Here is an 11,037-nt window from a genome sequence, read left to right on the forward strand (position 1 = left end):
TATCTACACCGCCTTCTGTATAAACATGGAAATATCTACACCGCTATCTGTATAAACATGGAAATACCAACACCGTTATTTGTATAAACATTGAAATATCTACATCGCTATCTGTATAAAGATGGAAATATCTACAACGCTATCTGTGTAAGCATGGAAATATCTACACACCTATCTGTGTAAACATGGAAATATCTACACCGCTATCTGTATAAACATGGAAATATCTACACCGCTATCTGTATAAACATGGAAATACCAAAACGGCTATCTGTATAAACATGGAAATATCTACAACGCTATCTGTATAAATACGGAAATATCCTCACCACTATCACTATAAACCTGGAAATACCTACAACGCTATCTGTATAAATGCGGAAATATCCTCACCACTATCTCTATAAACATGGAAATACCTACACCGCCATCTCTATACACATGGAAATACATACACCGCCATCTCTATACACATGGAAATATCTACACCACTATCTCTATAAACATAGAAATATCTACATTGCAATCTCTATAAACATGGAAATATCTACACCGCCATCTCTATAAACATGGAAATATCTACATCGCTATCTGTATAAATATGGAAATGTCTCCACCGCTATCAGTATAAACATGGAAATATCTACACCGATATCTGTATAAACATGGAAATATCTACACCGCTATCTGTATAAACATGGAAATATCTACAACGCTATCTGTGTAAACATGGAAGTATCTACACAGATATCTGTGTAAACTTGCAAATATCTACACAGCTATCTGTGTAAAGATCGAAATGTCTACAGCGCAATCTGTGCAAAGATGGAAATATATACACCGCTATCTCTGTAAACATGGAAATATCTACACCGCTATCTGTATCAACATGGAAATATCTACTTCGCTATCTTTATAAACATGGAAATATCTACACTGTTATCTCTATAAACATGGAAATATCTACACCACCATGTGTATAAACATGCAAATATCTACAGAGTCATCTGTATAAACATGGAAATATCTACACCACCATATCTATAAACATGGAAATATCTACAGTGCCATCTGTATACCCGTGGAAATACCTACCCAGCCATCTGTGTAACCACGGAAATATCTACTCCGCTATCTCTATAAACATGGAAATACGTACAACGCTATCTCTATAAATATGGAAATATCGACACTGCAATCTCTATAAACATGGAAATATCTACACCGCCATCACTATAAACATGGAAATATCTACATCGCTATCTGTATTAACATGGAAATAGCTCCACCGCTATCAGTATAAACACTGAAATATCTACACCGCTATCTGTATAAACATGGAAATATGTACAACGCTATCTGTATAAACATGGAAATATCTACACCGCAATCTGTATAAACATGGAAATATCTACACAGCTATCTCTATAAACATGGAAATAGCTACCCTGCTATCTGTATAAACATAGAAATAGCGACACCGTTATCTGTATAAACATGGAAATATCTACACCGCCCTCTGTAAAAACATGAAGATATCTACACAGTCATCTGTATAAACTTGGAAATATCTACACCTCCATCTGTATAAACATGGAAATATCTACACTGCCATCTGTATACACATGGAAATATCTACACAGCCATCTGAAGAAACATGGAATTATGTACACCGCTATCTGTAAAACATGGAAATAACTACACCGCTATCTTTATAAACTTGGAAATATCTACACCGCCTTCTGTATAAACATGGAAATATCTACACCGCTATCTGTATAAACATGGAAATATCTACACCGCTATCTGTATAAACATGGAAATATCTACACAGCTATCTCTATAAACATGGGAATAGCTACACTGCTATCTGTATAAACATAGAAATAGCGACACCGTTATCTGTATAAACATGGAAATATCTACACCGCCCTCTGTAAACACATGAAGATATCTACACAGTCGTCTGTATAAACTTGGAAATATCTACACCTCCATCTGTATAAACATGGAAATATCTACACTGCCATCTGTATACACATGGAAATATCTACACAGCCATCTGAAGAAACATGGAAATATGTACACCGCTATCTGTATAAACATGGAAATAACTACACCGCTATCTTTATAAACTGGGAAATATCTACACCGCCTTCTGTATAAACATGGAAATATCTACACCGCTATCTGTATAAACATGGAAATACCAACACCGTTATTTGTATAAACATTGAAATATCTACATCGCTATCTGTATAAAGATGGAAATATCTACAACGCTATCTGTGTAAACATGGAAATATCTACACACCTATCTGTGTAAACATGGAAATATCTACACCGCTATCTGTATAAACATGGAAATATCTACACCGCTATCTGTATAAACATGGAAATACCAAAACGGCTATCTGTATAAATATGGAAATATCTACAACGCTATCAGTATAAATACGGAAATATCCTCACCACTATCACTATAAACCTGGAAATACCTACAACGCTATCTGTATAAATAGGGAAATATCCTCACCACTATCTCTATAAACATGGAAATACCTACACCGCCATCTCTATACACATGGAAATACATACACCGCCATCTCTATACACATGGAAATATCTACACCACTATCTCTATAAACATAGAAATATCTACATTGCAATCTCTATAAACATGGAAATATCTACACCGCCATCTCTATAAACATGGAAATATCTACATCGCTATCTGTATAAATATGTAAATGTCTCCACCGCTATCAGTATAAACATGGAAATATCTACACCGATATCTGTATAAACATGGAAATATCTACACCGCTATCTGTATAAACATGGAAATATCTACAACGCTATCTGTGTAAACATGGAAGTATCTACACAGATATCTGTGTAAACTTGCAAATATCTACACAGCTATCTGTGTAAAGATCGAAATGTCTACAGCGCAATCTGTGCAAAGAAGGAAATATCTACACCGCTATCTCTGTAAACATGGAAATATCTACACCGCTATCTGTATCAACATGGAAATATCTACTTCGCTATCTTTATAAACGTGGAAATATCTACACTGTTATCTCTATAAACATGGAAATATCTACACCACCATCTGTATAAACATGCAAATATCTACAGAGTCATCTGTATAAACATGGAAATACCTACACCACCATATCTATAAACATGGAAATATCTACAGTGCCATCTGTATACCCTTGGAAATACCTACACAGCCATCTGTGTAACCACGGAAATATCTACTCCGCTATCTCTATAAACATGGAAATACGTACAACGCTATCTCTATAAATATGGAAATATCTACACTGCAATCTCTGTAAACATGGAAATATCTACACCGCCATCACTATAAACATGGAAATATCTACATCGCTATCTGTATTAACATGGAAATAGCTCCACCGCTATCAGTATAAACACTGAAATATCTACACCGCTATCTGTATAAACATGGAAATATGTACAACGCTATCTGTATAAACATGGAAATATCTACACCGCAATCTGTATAAACATGGAAATATCTACACAGCTATCTCTATAAACATGGAAATAGCTACCCTGCTATCTGTATAAACATAGAAATAGCGACACCGTTATCTGTATAAACATGGAAATATCTACACCGCCCTCTGTAAAAACATGAAGATATCTACACAGTCATCTGTATAAACTTGGAAATATCTACACCTCCATCTGTATAAACATGGAAATATCTACACTGCCATCTGTATACACATGGAAATATCTACACAGCCATCTGAAGAAACATGGAAATATGTACACCACTATCTGTATAAACATGGAAATAACTACACCGCTATCTTTATAAACTTGGAAATATCTACACCGCCTTCTGTATAAACATGGAAATATCTACACCGCTATCTGTATGAACATGGAAATACCAACACCGTTATCTGTATAAACATGGAAATATCTACACCGCTATCTGTATAAAGATGGAAATATCTACACAGCTATCTGTATAAAGATGGAAATATCTACACACCTATCTGTGTAAACATGGAAATATCTACACCGCTATCTGTATAAACATGGAAATATCTACACCGCTATCTTTATAAACATGGAAATACCAAAACGGCTATCTGTATAAACATGGAAATATCTACAACGCTATCTGTATAAATACGGAAATATCCTCACCACTATCACTATAAACCTGGAAATACCTACAATGCTATCTGTATAACTACGGAAATATCCTCACCACTATCTCTATAAACATGGAAATACCTACACCGCCATATCTGTACACATGGAAATACCTACACCGCCATCTCTATACACATGGAAATATCTACACCACTATCTCTATAAACATAGAAATATCAACATTGCAATCTCTATAAACATGGAAATATCTACACCGCCATCTCTATAAACATGGAAATATCTACATCGCTATCTGTATAAATATGGAAATATCTCCACCGCTATCAGTATAAACATGGAAATATCTACACCGATATCTGTATAAATATGGAAATATCTACACCGCCATCTGTATAAACATGGAAATATCTACAACGCTATCTGTGTAAACATGGAAGTATCTACACAGATATCTGTGTAAACTTGCAAATATCTACACAGCTATCTGTGTAAAGATCGAAATGTCTACAGCGCAATCTGTGCAAAGATGGAAATATCTACACCGCGATCTCTGTAAACATGGAAATATCTACACCGCTATCTGTATCAACATGGAAATATCTACTTCGCTATCTTTATAAACATGGAAATATCTACACTGTTATCTCTATAAACATGGAAATATCTACACCACCATCTGTATAAACATGCAAATATCTACAGAGTCATCTGTATAAACATGGAAACATCTACACCACCATATCTATAAACATGGAAATATCTACAGTGCCATCTGTATACCCGTGGAAATACCTACCCAGCCATCTGTGTAACCACGGAAATATCTACTCCGCTATCTCTATAAACATGGAAATACGTACAACGCTATCTCTATAAATATGGAAATATCTACACTGCAATCTCTATAAACATGGAAATATTTACACCGCCATCACTATAAACATGGAAATATCTACATCGCTATCTGTATTAACATGGAAATAGCTCCACCGCTATCAGTAAAAACACTGAAATATCTACACCGCTATCTGTATAAACATGGAAATATGTACAACGCTATCTGTATAAACATGGAACTATCTACACCGCTATCTGTATAAACATGGAAATATCTACACAGCTATCTCTATAAACATGGAAATAGCTACACTGCTATCTGTATAAACATAGAAATAGCGACACCGTTATCTGTATAAACATGGAAATATCTACACCGCCCTCTGTAAAAACCTCAAGATATCTACACAGTCATCTGTATAAACTTGGAAATATCTACACCTCCATCTGTATAAACATGGAAATATCTACACTGCCATCTGTATACACATGGAAATATCTACGCAGCCATCTGTAGAAACATGGAAATATGTACACCACTATCTGTATAAACATGGAAATAACTACACCGCTATCTTTATAAACTTGGAAATATCTACACCGCCTTCTGTATAAACATGGAAATATCTACACCGCTATCTGTATAAACATGGAAATACCAACACCGTTATCTGTATAAACATTGAAATATCTACACCGCTATCTGTATAAAGATGGAAATATCTACAACGCTATCTGTGTAAACATGGAAATATCTACACACCTATCTGTGTAAACATGGAAATATCTACACCGCTATCTGTATAAACATGGAAATATCTACACCGCTATCTGTATAAACATGGAAATACCAAAACGGCTATCTGTATAAACATGGAAATATCTACAACGCTATCTGTATAAATACGGAAATATCCTCACCACTATCACTATAAACCTGGAAATACCTACAACGCTATCTGTATAAATACGGAAATATCCTCACCACTATCTCTATAAACATGGAAATACCTACACCGCCATGTCTATACACATGGAAATACCTACACCGCCATCTCTATACACATGGAAATATCTACACCACTATCTCTATAAACATAGAAATATCTACATTGCAATCTCTACAAACATGGAAATATCTACACCGCCATCTCTTTAAACACTGAAATATCTACATCGCTATCTGTATAAATATGGAAATATCTCCACCGCTATCAGTGTAAACATGGAAATATCTACACCGATATCTGTATAAACATGGAAATATCTACACCGCTATCTGTATAAACATGGAAATATCTACAACGCTATCTGTGTAAACATGGAAGTATCTACACAGATATCTGTGTAAACTTGCAAATATCTACACAGCTGTCTGTGTAAAGATCGAAATGTCTACAGCGCAATCTGTGCAAAGATGGAAATATCTACACCGCTATCTGTATCAACGTGGAAATATCTACTTCGCTATCTTTATAAACATGGAAATATCTACACTGTTATCTCTATAAACATGGAAATATCTACACCATCATCTGTATAAACACGCAAATATCTACAGAGTCATCTGTATAAACATGGAAACATCTACACCACCATATCTATAAACATGGAAATATCTACAGTGCCATCTGTATACCCGTGGAAATACCTACCCAGCCATCTGTGTAACCACGGAAATATCTACTCCACTATCTCTATAAACATGGAAATACATACAACGCTATCTCCATAAATATGGAAATATCTACACTGCAATCTCTATAAACATGGAAATATCTACACCGCCATCACTATAAACATGGAAATATCTACATCGCTATCTGTATTAACATGGAAATAGCTCCACCGCTATCAGTATAAACACTGAAATATCTACACCGCTATCTGTATAAACATGGAAATATGTACAACGCTATCTGTATAAACATGGAAATATCTACACCGCTATCTGTATAAACATGGAAATATCTACACAGCTATCTCTATAAACATGGAAATAGCTACACTGCTATCTGTATAAACATAGAAATAGCGACACCGTTATCTGTATAAACATGGAAATATCTACACCGCCCTCTGTAAAAACATGAAGATATCTACACAGTCATCTGTATAAACTTGGAAATATCTACACCTCCATCTGTATAAACATGGAAATATCTACACTGCCATCTGTATACACATGGAAATATGTACACAGCAATCTGAAGAAACATGGAAATATGTACACCGCTATCTGTATAAACATGGAAATAACTACACCGCTATCTTTATAAACTTGGAAATATCTACACCGCCTTCTGTATAAACATGGAAATATCTACACCGCTATCTGTATAAACATGGAAATACCAACACCGTTATCTGTATAAACATTGAAATATCTACACCGCTATCTGTATAAAGATGGAAATATCTACAACGCTATCTGTGTAAGCATGGAAATATCTACACACCTATCTGTGTAAACATGGAAATATCTACACCGCTATCTGTATAAACATGGAAATATCTACACCGCTATCTGTATAAACATGGAAATACCAAAACGGCTATCTGTATAAACATGGAAATATCTACAACGCTATCTGTATAAATACGGAAATATCCTCACCACTATCACTATAAACCTGGAAATACCTACAACGCTATCTGTATAAATACGGAAATATCCTCACCACTATATCTATAAACATGGAAATACCTACACCGCCATATCTATACACATGGAAATAACAACACCGCCATCTCTATACACATGGAAATATCTACATAACTATCTCTATAAACATAGAAATATCTACATTGCAATCTCTATAAACATGGAAATATCTACACCGCCATCTCTATAAACATGGAAATATCTACATCGCTATCTGTATAAATATGGAAATATCTCCACCGCTATCAGTATAAACATGGAAATATCTACACCGATATCTGTATAAACATGGAAATATCTACACCGCTATCTGTATAAACATGGAAATATCTACAACGCTATCTGTGTAAACATGGAAGTATCTACACAGATATCTGTGTAAACTTGCAAATATCTACACAGCTATCTGTGTAAAGATCGAAATGTCTACAGCGCAATCTGTGCAAAGATGGAAATATCTACACCGCTATCTCTGTAAACATGGAAATATCTACACCGCTATCTGTATCAACATGGAAATATCTACTTCGCTATCTTTATAAACATGGAAATATCTACAGTGTTATCTCTATAAACATGGAAATATCTACACCACCATCCGTATAAACATGCAAATATCCACAGAGTCATCTGTATAAACATGGAAATATCTACACCACCATATCTATAAACATGGAAATATCTACAGTGCCATCTGTATACCCGTGGAAATACCTAACCAGCCATCTGTGTAACCACGGAAATATCTACTCCGCTATCTCTATAAACATGGAAATACGTACAACGCTATCTCTATAAATATGGAAATATCTACACTGCAATCTCTATAAACATGGAAATATCTACACCGCCATCACTATAAACATGGAAATATCTACATCGCTATCTGTATTAACATGGAAATAGCTCCACCGCTATCAGTATAAACACTGAAATATCTACACCGCTATCTGTATAAACATGGAAATATGTACAACGCTATCTGTATAAACATGGAAATATCTACACCGCTATCTGTATAAACATGGAAATATCTACACAGCTATCTCTATAAACATGGAAATAGCTACCCTGCTATCTGTATAAACATAGAAATAGCGAAACCGTTATCTGTATAAACATGGAAATATCTACACCGCCCTCTGTAAAAACATGAAGATATCTACACAGTCATCTGTATAAACTTGGAAATATCTACACCTCCATCTGTATAAACATGGAAATATCTACACTGCCATCTGTATACACATGGAAATATCTACACAGCCATCTGAAGAAACATGGAAATATGTACACCGCTATCTGTATAAACATGGAAATAACTACACCGCTATCTTTATAAACTTGGAAATATCTACACCGCCTTCTGTATAAACATGGAAATATCTACACCGCTATCTGTATAAACATGGAAATACCAACACCGTTATCTGTATAAACATTGAAATATCTACACCGCTATCTGTATAAAGATTGAAATATCTACAACGCTATCTGTGTAAACATGGAAATATCTACACCCCTATCTGTGTAAACATGGAAATATCTACACCGCTATCTGTATAAACATGGAAATATCTACACCGCTATCTGTATAAACATGGAAATACCAAAACGGCTATCTGTATAAACATGGAAATATCTACAACGCTATCTGTATAAATACGGAAATATCCTCAACACTATCACTATAAACCTGGAAATACCTACAACGCTATCTGTATAACTACGGAAATATCCTCAACACTATCTCTATAAACATGGAAATACCTACACCGCCATATCTATACACATGGAAATACCTACACCGCCATCTCTATACACATGGAAATATCTACACCACTATCTCTATAAACATAGAAATATCTACATTGCAATCTCTATAAACATGGAAATATCTACACCACCATCTCTATAAACATGGAAATATCTACATCGCTATCTGTATAAATATGGAAATATCTCCACCGCTATCAGTATAAACATGGAAATATCTACACCGATATCTGTATAAACATGGAAATATCTACACCGCTATCTGTATAAACATGGAAATATCTACAACGCTATCTGTGTAAACATGGAAGTATCTACACAGATATCTGTGTAAACTTGCAAATATCTACACAGCTATCTGTGTAAAGATCGAAATGTCTACAGCGCAATCTGTGCAAAGATGGAAATATCTACACCGCTATCTCTGTAAACATGGAAATATCTACACCGCTATCTGTATCAACATGGAAATATCTACTTCGCTATCTTTATAAACATGGAAATATCTACACTGTTATCTCTATAAACATGGAAATATCTACACCACCATCTGTATAAACATGCAAATATCTACAGAGTCATCTGTATAAACATGGAAATAACTACACCACCATATCTATAAACATGGAAATATCTACAGTGCCATCTGTATACCCGTGGAAATACCTACCCAGCCATCTGTGTAACCACGGAAATATCTACTCCGCTATCTCTATAAACTTGGAAATACGTACAACGCTATCTCTATAAATATGGAAATAACTACGCTGCAATCTCTATAAACATGGAAATATCTACACGGCCATCACTATAAACATGGAAATATCTACATCGCTATCTGTATTAACATGGAAATAGCTCCACCGCTATCAGTATAAACACTGAAATATCTACACCGCTATCTGTATAAACATGGAAATATGTACAATGCTATCTGTATAAACATGGAAATATCTACACTGCTATCTGTATAAACATGGAAATATCTACACAGCTATCTCTATAAACATGGAAATAGCTCCACTGCTATCTTTATAAACATAGAAATAGCGACACCGTTATCTGTATAAACATGGAAATATCTACATCGCCCTCTGTAAAAACATGAAGATATCTACACAGTCATCTGTATAAACTTGGAAATATCTACACCTCCATCTGTATAAACATGGAAATATCTACACTGCCATCTGTATACACATGGAAATATCTACACAGCCATCTGAAGAAACATGGAAATATGTACACCGCTATCTGTGTAAACATGGAAATAACTACACCGCTATCTTTATAAACTTGGAAATATCTACACCGCCTTCTGTATAAACATGGAAATATCTACACCGCTATCTTTATAAACATGGAAATACCAACACCGTTATCTGTGTAAACATTGAAATATCTACACCGCTATCTGTATAAAGATGGAAATATCTACAACGCTATCTGGGTAAACATGGAAATATCTACACACCTATCTGTGTAAACATGCAAATATCTACACCGCTATCTGTATAAACATGGAAATATCTACACCGCTATCTTTATAAACATGGAAATACCAAAACGGCTATCTGTATAAACATGGA

This window comes from Pan troglodytes, chromosome 13, assembly GCF_028858775.2.
Source record: "Pan troglodytes isolate AG18354 chromosome 13, NHGRI_mPanTro3-v2.0_pri, whole genome shotgun sequence".
NCBI classification, from domain to species: domain Eukaryota; kingdom Metazoa; phylum Chordata; class Mammalia; order Primates; family Hominidae; genus Pan; species Pan troglodytes.